Source organism: Aquarana catesbeiana, linkage group LG02, assembly GCF_042186555.1.
Source record: "Aquarana catesbeiana isolate 2022-GZ linkage group LG02, ASM4218655v1, whole genome shotgun sequence".
Taxonomy (NCBI): domain Eukaryota; kingdom Metazoa; phylum Chordata; class Amphibia; order Anura; family Ranidae; genus Aquarana; species Aquarana catesbeiana.
In genome coordinates, this window is record NC_133325.1 from 220,825,378 (window position 1) to 220,839,817 (window position 14,440).

The window sequence follows — 14,440 nt, forward strand, 5'->3', positions numbered from 1 at the left end:
GTTTGTGTGGTTGCTTAGTGGAAAGTAAATGGTAAAAACATGGCCTAGCACAAACCTCGTTTAATCATTCATTGGCTTGTGTTACTTAACCTGCGGAGCTGACCTGTAGTTATCAGCTTTTACAGGCTTTCTCCTTATCTTGTATGTTATGGCTCATTTTAAAAGTGATATTTCTATTGTTTTGTAAATCTAATGAATATTGTACAACCAATACAGAAAGAATGACATTTTTTTCTGAGTCAATGACACAGCATATTAAGAACATAGTGCTCACTTGACCCAAAGACTTCTCATGGGCAAGCCTGCCAATATTCTGGTGTAATATTAGATCTGTGGCTTTTTTTAGTGCATCGCAATTTGATATTTAAGAGTTATTTACAATGAAAGTGCAAATGTTTCATGTTTGCTTTTTAATTTAAATCTTGCCTTCTACTTGATTAACCTTGTATATATGTGTAATTGCTCTGTGTATGTCATTTCCCTGTTTCATAATGAAACTGGTTGAAAGGTAAATGTGGGCACAAACAATACGAAAACACATATAATAAATGAAGGGAAGATTGGTCCTCAGCAGTTTGGCCACTATGACATTCATACTCATACTTTTCTAAACATTTGCCAATATTGCTAAAGCAAGATTATGCTTTATTAAGTATTCTTTTCATGGAATATTTTAAGCAGGCTATACAAATTGTAATGTTTTTGTAATAGTTCATTTTTTTAATGTCTTAAAGTGTTACTAAACCCACAAAAGTAAAATCAGTCTGTATATGAAGTAAAGCATGCTTGTTATACTCACTGTGGAACCTAAGGGGTTAATCCTCCACACTGTGTAAAAAAGCTGTTTAATCCTGTTTACTCTGATTCTTCCACTGTCCACAGTCTATCTCCTGATAGTACAGAGCCTTGGGGCAAGTTGCACATGCTCAGTTTGGTGTGTATTGCTATAAATTTGTTTTCCTTTTTTTTGGGATGGTACATGTGAACAGCACAGGACCAATCAGCACTGTCCAGGCACAGGGTCAAGGGTCCTGCAGCCTCATAGGACAGTGAGAGTAGAATGAAAATTCCTCCTACAACTTTTAACCAGACACTGATAAGTCACAAGACTGCGACATACTGCTGTTGAGAAAGGGTATTTAGCAGTTTATATTTGCTAAAATAATTGCATTTCCATATTCTGTGGGAGACCAGATATAGTGAATGCAGGGTCCTGGATTTAGTAACACTTTCATTGTAAGATATTTGCACACACACAATAAATAGGTTATATACAATGTCATGGTGAATATTTAACTGCCAAATGCACGTTCATCTGAAATCTTTTAGATTTACTTTTTTTTTGTCCAACCACTGTTTTATACATTTTTGTCTAATTTTAAAAGATTGGGTTGGATCTTGTTTCACATATCCTTACAATTAAAACCCATCTCAAGACATTTTTTTTCATTTTGTATACAGTTAGAAGGAGTTCAAACATTTTCATCAAGTTTTTATTTCTGTGTTTAATACCATTGAGGAGATTTTACCTTCTTGTTTCTGTAGCACCTATTGAGAAATGGAGGAAGGTATGAACAAGATTACAAACATTGTGAAAAGTTCTAACCCTTCCTCACCCTCCCTTTCCCTTGATCTTTCCTTTTGGTGAGATTTCACTTTTTTGTCCATGTTTCTTCTTTTGTTCCACGAGTCCATTCCATTATGCGTGAGGCAAACGCATGCTAGCCCTGATCGGGCTTAGCATTCGTTTGTCCCAAGCAGAGTGAAAATCGGTCCATTTCATCTGCCTAAGGCAAATGCATGCTAGCCCTATTTGGGTTTAGCATACGTTTGTCTCAGGCAGAGTGAAAATGAGTGCTGTTGTGCATCCTATAAAAAAAATGAAAACAATCAGACGAAATTTGTTAATCAAAAAATTTTTTATTTATGGTATATAAAATCACAACTGGTGATATGTGGGATGCCTGGTCACTTTGGGGATGTGGGGATTGGAGATGGGGGGAGGAATGGGGCTGGCGCCCATGCATATAATGATGGGCAGATGGCGGTGCACATTCTTCATAAAAGTGTGGGGGTATAATGGGGTCTGGGTCATGGTGGGTGGTGGCTGGCAGAGAGGAGGGGCTGATACAGAGAGGGGGGTTGCTTGCACTGCTGAGGTCCCGGGAGCCATTAGGGGATCCTGAGAAACTGTGTATGGATCGATTAAAGGTGGAGGCGGCACACCACTATATTTTGCCTGTCTGTACTGCAAACAGATGGTGTTCAGTCGATCCATACACTGAATCTCCAGGTCTTCCCCGATGTCCTCCAGAATGTTGTACATGTGGCGGCAGAAGCAGGCTCGCTTGTTGCTTGGGTTGAAGAAAGCATCAACACTGCGCCTCTCCTGCCGCACTTCGTGCAGCAGTGCAAGCACCCTGTCCTCAGCCTCTGCACTAAACTCGCCCCATGCCTACGCCCACGCCCAGGGCCACAGCACCTCTAGGACCATGCACCTCCCCGTGTTGTTGGCTGCTGCAGGATTCCTGCAAAAGAAAAAATATATAGATTTACATGTAAGTAGATAGATAGATAGACAGGCAGACAGTCATAACAGGTGGACAGTTACCTCATGCGTTGTCTTCTCGGCGTACGTGGCTTCCAACACTGCTGTCACGGGGAAATGCGTGGGCTGAGCTGTCCGTGGCACTGGTGGTGGGTCTGTCCACTGACGGCTCATCCCCTGCCTCCTCACGGCAATACTGGATATCGTCCAACAAAGAATAGAATTTAGATAGCTAGGTGTCATTATACATAGAAAATTCATATCACCTGCAAAGAAATGCACAGGGGGAATTACATGATGTAAAAAGAAGACAATAAAAACCGTACACTATGGTGCTGTTAATCGGTGCTTGCCAGGTTCGAAGGCCAGGTTCTGGTGATAAACGTGCGGCTTCTTTTTGGGTGCGGCCGCTCCGGACCTTTTCCTCTTCCGCGTGTTCCCTCCTCACACGATCGTGGAGGAATTTCCACCGACACTAAAGGACTTTGCCTTTAGTGGACAAGAAGAGAAAAGTGGAAAGGAAGAGATTAATAAGGGTTATGCATTCTACATTTTCATTACAGAACAAACAGCTTGTGCATGCCATGAACATAGACTGACTTGTTTCTTTTTGTTCACCATGTGAGATGCTTCCCACGCCCGGGTGAGCGGTGAGCTGAACTCCATCCACACTTGATTTTTTATTATGTGGTCCCCATGCTGTGGGTGCGGGATGGGCCTCCACAGCTGTAATTAGAGCTCGGGATGGGCCTCCACAGCTGTAATTAGAGCTGGCTGTGATACAGAGCTGGCCATGTTTTGTTCCTCCTCTTTCTCTTTCCCACAGTACCTCGGGTGTGCACAAGGCTTTTGGGTAATTACAGAAAGGAATTTCCTGTTTTTTTTTTTTTTATCGTTTTTCTGCGTCAGTGTCAAAATAGCTCTAGCGCTGGAGCCTCAGAACGCGTTGGTCCTGTTTTTTTTTTTTTTTTTGTAGCTTAAAAACGCAAATTCCTGTTATAGCTTAGAAACGCTATGGTGTGTATGAGGCCATTGAATAACATGGAGTGGCATTTTTAAGCTGCAAAAAAAGCTCAAAAACGTTGCTGTAAAAACGTCCGTGTGTATGAGGCCTTACTCTAAAAAAAAAAATACGAGTTTGGTGGGGTTTTTGTTTGCTTGTAGTAGCATATGCCTGAAACTGCCTGAAAAAGCCATAGTGTGCATGGACACATTGGCTAACATGGAAAGGAGTTTTCAGGCAGAAAAAATAAGAGCTCAAAAGCCTGTAGGAACCGCTCCTTTGAGCTGCAGTGTGCATGAGCCCTTGGACTCCAAGGGCTCACAGGACGTTCAAAAAAGTCTTTCTGGACGTCGGATTGCTGGGAGGAAAACGCTGCTTTAAAAACGCGCTTTTAATAGCATTTTTTAAACATGTTTATGCACGTTTTTCAGCGTTCAGCATCTTTTGTGGTCAGAAGAACTGCTCTTGAAAGGGATTTTAGGGAGTTCAGACAACAGCCCATAAACTCCCCTGCTGATAAACGTCAATAAATGTCCATGTGTATATGGACACATGGGATAGCATAGAGGGGAGGCGCTGTAAAAAACGCCAAAACTCCCAAAAACGTCAGTTTATCAGCTTTAGTGTGCATGAGGCCTAAGATATGTTCCATTATTTCACTGTCTCAGTAAAGATGAATATTCAGTTGCAGGAGCTGCCTATTGTTTAAATTTAGACTCTGACCAGACTTCAGGCCATATAGCAGTATGCCAGTCAGACATACAGAAAATGTGTTTTTTTTTTTTTTTATAGGTTTTTTAAACCTGGAGTGTACAGAAGGCCATCAAAGCTGTCATAGGTGTAAAAAAAAAACACATTTTTCATTTTAGCAGTTTAAAGATTATTTTTATAAATTTTAATCACAAAATGGCTTTTACAGCGTTTATCTACAGTAATAATATTTAACGTAAAGTAATTCTTCCTTTTATTAGAACCCTCACACATCCTATTTTTGATGTTGACCTTGGAGATATGAGTATTATTTAGAAATACAAAGTAAACACTTAGTAAATCATCATGCATTTGGAATATTGACAAAGGTTTCTACTATTTAACGCTGATCTAAAATAATTGCTAGCTATCTGTTGAAAAGCGATTTTGATTAATGAGTTCTAAGCTTCTGCTTTCTAAAGGTGCCAGTTTTTTAGAGACTGCAGGAATAATCTCGCATAATTACACTTCAAGGCCACCAGGTTAGTGAGGCTGGGGCATGTAGATAAGAACCTCACACAGAGCATTTATGGATCTTCTGCATTTGCTTACATCTTTTAAGTTGGTATGATGCTCACAAACTCTTAGCAGATAGACATTAAATCATTTTAAAGCAGTTTTGAGCCTTACTCTGAACATCAGTTACATCCCCTCCTTGCCCTATAAACCTACTCTATTAAGCTAAACTGTTTACTTAGATAAAGCTTACTTAGATCAGCTTTTACTTGTTAAAGCTAAGCTCTGTGAATGTGCCCCCACACTGGCTCTGGTGCTTACATGCCCTCCCAGAAAGTCTGGTCTGTGGGCTAATCGTCATCATGTCCAATGCAAGGCTATTTACCAGGGGTAAGGTAGGTATTTCTCCTTATCTGTGCACCCCTAGACATAATAAGCACCCCTTACTGTGTGTGTGTGGTTTGGGGGCACTGCAAGGATTGTTTTTGTCACAGCCCTGGCGTTAAGCTATGTCTGCTTTCCGCAGCCATCACCAAATTATGACAATAACAGAGGGTCCTCTATAGACTATGGAAGTTAGATTCTTAAATATCATCCATCAGCCATCCAGTCACTCTGCTAGAAAACAAACCCCGCCTGGACAGGGGCTATATGTTCTTATTGGAAGTCTACAGCTCAAAGAGAATATGGCAAAAAGTAGATATACCCAAATAAAATAGGGAGCAATGTGCACATCACCTGGAGTTCCTAGTTGTTGCTCATTTCAAATCTGACTTCAGGTTGGATGAAGTGTACTACTAGGACACTAAAGACATCTAAAATATGTTTTTTTTCAGCAGGTAAATTGATACCTATCTTGCTTCCAATGGATGAGCAACTATTAATGAGCCAAGTACCTGAAACTACCAAGCATAAATAAAGCAAAAAAAAAATAACCATTAAAAGAGAATTTGGGAATTTAAAAAAATACTTTATACTCACCTAGGTGGATGCAGCATTGGTCCGATGTTGCATCTGTCCCCCGCTTCCTCTAAGACTGAGAACTAAGCGCCCAAAGACTGCTGATTGCTTAGTTCACAGTCTTCAGTGAGCACTGTCACTCCAGCGCTCTCTGGAGTGCTGGGCTGTACAGAGGGAGTTAGTGGCTGGCTCAGAGCTCCAGAGCTTTAGCCCACTGCTTACTGAATACTGGTCATGGGAGTGACCCACAGTAAATGTAGAGCCAAAAGAGATTTGGCCTTACTTCTCTTTAAAGTCCAATTACTTGATCTACTTGGCTATAAAATGGATGCTGAACTACAGTATATCTTATGATCTCCTTTTTATATGGTCATGATTGCCCGTAGCTCAAGAATCATTCTAGCCTAGATGTGGTGTAGATTTATTGGCCATGCAAATGTGAACTGATTGTGAGGTCCCAATTTTCATTAGAGACACATCAGAATGTGTCATTTTCTGACTACCTTGCTTCCATAGGTGAGAACAGCTTATACTCATGAGCTGTTACATTCTCTGATTGCACATTTTTGTGTGTTTATCAGTATGGATTAAAGCAAAAGGTGTATTACAGATACAATATGCAATCAGCTTTGAATATTAAGATTAAAAGTAAGTATGTGATTTTAAATGTGTTGGTTGGTGTGTGTAGGTCCTCACTTATTATTGGTACATGTAATGGAACTTGGAAAATCAAATTGTGATGTGTATAGCCAGTTTACATGCTTTCACCTAAATCAACCTCATGATGCCGTCCGCCCACCTAATGATAACAAAGAATTCTATTAGATTTTTTGCTACGATAGATCGTTTCTTAGTGAAAACAATTGTTTATTGATCAAACTGCCCATGTAGTGCAGTTGATGTGTAAAAGATGTGATTCTTTCATCAGACTAATCGTATGAAATGGTAAAATCATTAACGAAGTGTCTAGTAAAATAACCACACGTGTTTTAGTTTGATAATTTGATCAGTCTTATAGGTAAGAAAATCAAGAGATGTGCACAATTTTTAAACACTTCCATTTTTATTCATTTATTTTTTTTAAGTTTGGACACAGAAGGGCAGATTGGAAAATTTGTTGGATGTGTACACGATGCATCAAACTTTTTTTTTTTTTTTGCAGAAAAAATGATTGTAGTATCAATTATAATGTAGTTCAGGGGTCTCCAAACTTTCTAAAGAAACGGTGAGTTTACAGTCCTTCAAGCTTTAGGGGAGGCGGACTGCGCCCAGGGGGAGTAAACAATGCCCAATCTTTAGTATTAGTGGGAGAAATAGTTGGTGTCAGTGAGAGGAATAGTGCTCCATTGTTGGTGTCAGTGGCAGGAGTTATGCCTCAAGGGCCGGATAAAGACGAGCAAAGGGCTGTAGTTTGGAGACCACTGATGTAGAACATAATAGGATTGAACACATTCACACATGCATGACATACATGTGTGGCACCATTCGAAGAAAATAAACATGCAACTAAAGATCCAGGATGATTGAAAATAAAGTTTGGACATGGACAAATCTGCTTTTGTTTTTGTTTCATCTATGTTATTGTAAAAAATTGGTGGAGGCACTTTCTTTTCTTTCCTGCTAAAATTTCCAGGCAATTTTTAGGTATTCAGCATCTTTATTTTATGCATTTTCTTTCCCATTATTATATTAGCTTTTTACCTAAGTCACCGCATAAAATGCATAGAGCTCAAAGGGCAGGTATTCACTTACAAATGTGACTCCCTTTTCTAATACACTTACAAAGCCCTGTAAATCTTTTTCCCTCCCAATCTTCAATTCAATTATTTTAAGTGCCACATCCATTGTAAGCGTTATATAAATAAGGATATAAATGCATTAGGTAATTGATACCTTTGCAGTATTGTGTGGTTACCAGAAAATCATCTTTGAAAAGTGTGTTCTTCCTGCATCATAATAGAGTGCGTGTTTATTACCTTGGCGCTGTTCAACCGGAAGAAAGAACTTGTATAAATTGACCACTATAAAACAATATCTGTGTGCCAAACTGTTGGTTGCCCCTGCTAAGTGCTATAGACTGGCGGTGGACAAATAAGCATGTTCTGGGGTCTCTGATGGTGGCTGTTAATCCTCGTAAGACGTATGCTGTATTTAAATTTTGCAAAGCAATAATAAAGACGGGATTGGGTATAACATAATTTAAGAAAACTATATAAAAGTTTTAGAACGATTACTTATTAATATATATGCCTTTAGGCTGGATTCACACTGGTGCGATGTTAGATGTTATGTTTGTGTACATGAAGCCTAATAAATTCAGTGATTTCTTCAGGATTTGCATCACCAAAAAAAGCAAAATAGCTGTAACTTGTTTAGCTACCTTATGGCTCTTTGAAAACAGCTGGTCAATGCTGTTTTAGTTTTGAGGTTTTCGTTTTCCTGCTTTTTTAGTGAAAGGGGAAACCATTTTATGCCAAAATAGCATATATGTATGTGTGTGTATATATATATATATATATATATATATATATATATAATGTGTGTGTGTGTGTGTGTGTGTGTGTATATATATGTATCATTTAATTTTTTTTTTTTAAATCCAATACTTTTTTTATTGAGAACATTTTTACAATAAGACTAATACATACAAAACATGCCCACTGAACATAAAAAAGTAAAAAAAAAAAAAAAAAAAAAAGATCCCAGGTAAACCATGCACTTCAAAATTATACGCGCATTGTTGCTTAAAACGGAGTTCCACCCAAAAATGGTGATCCCCTGACATGCCACATTTGTCATGTCATTTTTTTGGGGGCGGATAACCTCTTTTTAGAGGCATTCGGCTCCCACTTCCTCCCGGGGCTCCACGGCACCAGGAGGCAGTTCACCTCTCCTGAAGAATGACAATACCAGCCCTTTTCCATGAGTCAAAGTTTTTAAGTTTCACTACCTCCTGGTAATTGTAGATTATTCCATATGGGCATTCATTGGGTATATCCCTCATGGGAAGTAAGTTGTTGGACAGTAGTCCAGACTTTGTGAATTAATTGAAATGTAGGGAAGCAACGTTTGCTGTAAAAATAATGAGCTACTATTAACTGCACCAGTGGCTCCACCGGAAATTCAGAAAATATAATTTGTTGTATAGGGTCCTCAGAATCATAACATTCCAGCCATTTAAATGTTGACGTTGTGATGCCAAGTAGTACAATCTGGCATTGGGGACAGCTAGACCACCTCCATCCTTGGGCAGCTGCAAAACTCCCAGTCTAATTTGGTGGTGTTTATACCTCCAGAAAAGATCTTTAAGAATGGTTTCCACCTGTCGAAAAAATCTCTGGGGCAACCATACAGGACAATTATGTAGGACATACAATTGTGGCATTTAAACCATCTTTATCAAATTTGGCTCTACCAACTACCGTTAAAGGCAATTTACTCCATATTTTTCCCATCTGTTAAAGGTGCTTAAGCAATGGATCTAGATTTCTCTCTACATGCTCAGCCATTTGTGATGTAACTTGAATGCCTAGATACTTAAATGTAGAGACTACAGCTATTTGGAATGCCAAACTTGGCATGTTATTTACAAGTGGGTCTATTGGTAAAATAACTGACTTGTCCCAATTTATTGTAAACCCTGAAAAGGAACCATATGTACTAATTATAGACATCACTGCTACTAGGGAGTATGAAGTAACTCCCAAGAATAGAAGCGCATCATCAGCATATAAGGCAATCTTGTCCTCTCCTAAAGATCTGCGGAACCCAATAATGTTTGGCGACTGACAAATAGCAGCTGCTAAGGGTTCAAAGGCCAAATCAAAAAGGAGGGGTGATGGTGGACATCCCTGTCTTGTTCCTCGTAATGAAAAGGGTGCCGAAATATGTCCCTTCACCTGAACCCGTGCTACTGGTGCAGCATAAAGAAGCTGTATCCAGCTTATAAACTGGGACCCAAATCCAAATCTCTGTAGCCAATGCCATTAGATATTCCACTTTATACTATCAAGGGACAATATAGCTCTGTTACCTAAATCAGATGGAACCTGCAAGTTAAGGAATAGTCATCTAATATTTATTGCTGTAGATCTGTTTGGAAAAAAATTATATATATTTTATTTATAATTTATTTAATCTCATTTAGGGTCCATTTTGATGAGCTTTTTATTCTCATAGTCTTAGATAGAGACGTTCTAACACAAGTAAAAGCCCACCACTTGCTTTTACACTGATGTGTGTGTGGAAGTTTTGGTAATATAATTTGTTCTGTTTCCAGTCAACTTCTGAAGACCTTTTAGAATTTGTCTTAACTAAGTAGTTGTTGCCTTAGCCTAGCATATCTAATTTTGCACCAGACATGTTGTGAATCAGATCTGGAGTGCTACAAACTACTTTTATAATTGCAGAGGAAATTTACCAAGTAAGGATTTTCTACTGAACAAATTAAGTCTTTGCCTTGAAGAGTTGAGCTAGAGCAGAAATAAATTGTTTAAGATGGAGACACCAAAAGTATTTTGACTCTGGGGCATCATAATTAAATTGTAGTAATTGAAATGACTCCATGCCCTTTGAGGATAATAGATTATGTATATGGCTGAGATTTTTCTGGCAACATCAATCTTATAGAACCTTTCCAACTGCTAGAGGCAACTTAGATTTACTAACTATAGATTGCATGTATCGGATCTTTTGGATAGAAATATGATGTATCCCAAATATGCAAAACCTATTTAATCTGCCTGGCTGCCAATGCCAGCCTTTTATTTGCAAGAAGCCAGAGTTCAACCATTTTTTAGATGGGTATTACAATATTTCTTCAGCATATTTCTGACAGACTTGTAAAAACTGTGAGTCTTGTCAGAGTTTATGATCAAATTCTAAAAGTACATTTGAAAATATACATTTTTTTTTTTTTTTTTTTTTAAGTCTGAACGAACATACTTCAAGTGGTGATAAGCAGAATAGTGCATGTATTCCTTCAAGATGAAGGAAAAAAAGGATGAAGTATGAATTATTATACTCCGTTTTATTCATAATGCTACCCTTTGACCACTACTGTAAATACTAGATAGTGTTCTTTTCCTGCACTTTTTGAGAAATACGCCTATTCATGCCTACCCAAAGTGATAATAGACCATGGCAGACATCTTGGGTTTATTGGGTAATAATTTGTATTGTTTTTCTCATCAGACTGGAGCCCGAATTTTACCTGAAAGTGAAACTGTTCATAATGGGTTGGTGAATGGCACAAGCTGCTGTTGCTTACTGAATTCCCTGGAAGCCCCTAAACCTGAGCACAGTGAAAATATTCATTTAGCCCAAGTTAAAGTTCAGACATGCCCCCTGTAATGTAGAGTATGCACCTTTCCATAAGATTTTGAAGTGACTGCATTGCATTATGGAGTGCAGTGTGTGCTTGAGTGCCAACTTTGAACAAAGTTAAATGTCTATACCATATAAGTCATGGGTTTAAGGGCTTACACAGCTTTCACACAGTGACTTTTAATAACGTATTGGTATGTACTGCACCATGCAAACCTTTTTGGCGCCCCTTGCATCTGTATGTACTAACTGATTTACAGATAGGGTAATAGCAATGCATGCTTTTGCAGCATGAGCCTATTTGTGTGATGATCACTGGTAAAGAAAATATCATTAGCTGGGTCAAGTCATGCATTAACATTCTGATGACCATGTAATAAACGATTTTCCTCAGCCACTTTTGGCTTCTTGTATCTGATTACAAGATATGTGTGGTTTTTAAAACCTTTGTGAATATGATGAATTATGCATATTATTGTTGTTTTCAAGGACAATTTTTTTTAAAGTACATATGCTTTATGTAATTCTTCTACAAGTCTGTCCCAGATATGGCTTTGTATCAAACAGTCTAGGCTTTTAGCCAGTATTTAATATGCCTGCATTAAAAGCATGGTTACGAAACTTTATATTTGTACCTGTTTAATAGCAGTCAATGTTTTTTTCTTTAAAGCAGACCTGCCATTCAGTATGGTAAGCAAAATTGATTATTCAAGATCTTGAGGCACTTTTTTTGTATCTAATATTACAAAAAATAAATAAATACTGTTTTTTTTTTGTTTTTTTTTTTTTATTGAACTTCAGGAAAATCCATTCTTTCAAGGAGGCTTCACCCTGCAGGAAAACATCATATCATATGACTAAACACCATGAGAGGAATTAACAAAGAGTGATGCAAGCCCTTGCGTTAATTAGGAATGATCATTTCTCTGTTCTCCCATGTCTACATGCTCCAATCTCTCTACCGTCACCCCCTTCCTCTTGTTTTAGGGAGGTAGGATTATGACCAAATCGCACCTGGCAGGGACCTGCTGCAGTTTTCTATGTGGAAGTTGGCTGTTTTCCCTCTGGGCAGAGTGCACCAGTTTCTGTTTTCATTCTGTGCAGCTAGACCTGAAACTGGTTCACCTGTTTAGTTAACCACTGCACGTCCGGCCATTGTACATAAACAGCCAGAGAAGTCCACATGCATCACCTATTCATCAGCACTCTCTAGAGCACTCAGCACCAGGATCTGTGACCCACTGTGTCCGCTGGACACAGCCGATTACCAGATCAGCAGATTGCGGGTTCAATGCCTGGATCCTCAGACTCTCAGTAAGCTGTCTACCTGTACCTCCACTATGGCAGGCAGTTACTGAATTGCAGGAAGATCACCAGTATCCTCGCAGTTCATTTAGAACTTCAGGCCGTCAGCTGCAATGGCTGATGGTAACTGTTGTCTAATTCATTCACAGGAAACTGTGAATGAATGATGTGGGCATGTGGGCGAAGTCCTGCAGAGCCGTGCTGTTTTCAAATTGAGACAGTGTGTGTAGGGAGAAGATCCCCAGCTCCCTTTCACAAAGCAGGGAGCGCTGGCAGGAGGAAGTTACTTCATAGGAGCACAGTACATATTACGCCCTAAATATGGGTGTAACATGCTCTTAAAGGTGAACTTAGGAGGGGAATATTTAGAGCCTGAGGAACACTACTGTTAGGGCAAGGGTGCACCTAAGGGGGAAAAAATGGCACAGGTCACATAATGATTATGGGGACAGTTAACCAGGGGGAGTAATGAAGAGTCCTTATTAAATAATCTAGTGCACCCAGAGAGAGGGTTTCGCCATGGCAATAACTTAGTAGGCAGCCCGCCTAAAGAGCAGAAGATGAATCTGTGTATACATGGAGAGAGAGGAACAGAGCAGCGCCAGTCTAAGTGTAGCAGTGATCAAATGAGCTTTAATAAAAAAGTAATACACTCACTTAAATGAAAATAATAAAGGCACATCAGCAATATCAGCCTTGCTGGATGTATTCCTGATTCATGAGTACAGCTGCTGGGCGTGTGGTCATCAACCCGGCGGTGTCATGAGTCCCGGGGTGGACGAGGAGGCGCAGGAGGAAGCTGTCACAGCATCATCCGAAAAAAGGAAGAGGTTGGATCCGTGCACGCTTTCAGAGCATGCATGCTTTTTTAGTCAGGAATCTGAGTGTATCACTTTTTATTTAAGCTCGTTTGATCACTGCTACACTTAGACTGGCGCTGCTCTGTTCCTCTCTCTAAAGATAACTTTTGGTTTTAAACAAAACAATTTTAATTCTGCAAAATTTGTATTCTCCTACTAGTACTGCTACTAATATTACTACAAAATTAGAATTAGACTTTGCTATTGCAGAGTGCACAAGATGGCGGTTGTGCAGAGAATGGTACAAATTGAAATGGCAAACGTGGGCCAACAATGAGTCAAGAGATGCTTAGCAGTCGCTGTATAAGCAGTGAAGAAAAAAGCATCCAAGAGGCGCTGGGACTTTGATGCAAGTTCATACAAATTAGTGAGAGGGCAAAAAACTTTTAAAGAGTCCACTGGCTCAGGTTATGCTCCTCACAACAGACAAGGCTGCCCTCCAGTGGGTACCCCAGCAGTTTACCAGAAGAAAACATTCATAAAAATAAGGAACGGCAGATGAAATGATAAGAGTCCAAATTCATTCATTAGTATTGTACTAAAAACAACCATGTGTATAAGGCAAGCATGTCCAAAGTCCGGCCTGTGGGCCAATTGCGGCCCGCATTCCGGTTTAGAACGGCCCGCCTGGTAATTTGGACATGTATATCTTTTGTGGCCCCCAAGGAATCTCCGAGCACCGGGGCCACAAAACATATATATATTCTGGCTGCCTCGGAGGGGACAGGAAGGGGGCGGAACGAGTGCCATACATACAGGAGTATTTCCCGTTTACGCAGCAGCCTCTGTAGTAGGAAGTCCTGTCTCCTGCACTGCCATTGGACGACTGTTCTGTCCATCAAAGGAGGCGGGACTTTGTATTAAGGAGGCCGCCTAGAAAACAGAAGTTTCTCCTGTATGTAATCTGTTGGCGCTCATCCCGCCCCTCTCCCTGTCCCCTCCGAGGCTGCAGATGGACATGGATCAGGCAGCAGTGATGGCAATGGTGAGTCTGCATTCATGGTAATGGTGGGGCTGCTGCATTCATGGCAATGGTGGGGCTGCTGCATTCATGGCAATGGTGGGGCTGCTGCATTCATGGCAATGGTGGGGCTGCTGCATTCATGGCAATGGTGGGGCTGCTGCATTCATGGCAATGGTGGGGCTGGTGCATTCATGGCAATGGTGGGGCTGCTGCATTCATGGCAGTGGTGGGGCTGGTGCATTCATGGCAATGGTGGGGCTGCTGCATTC

General features: G+C 40.0%; 1 protein-coding gene across 1 annotated transcript in view; it reads left to right on the forward strand.

The window, feature by feature from the left end:
• Positions 1–14,440, forward strand: part of TDRD3 (tudor domain containing 3) — a 467,037-nt gene that overhangs the window by 244,144 nt on the left and 208,453 nt on the right. The window lies entirely within an intron of this gene.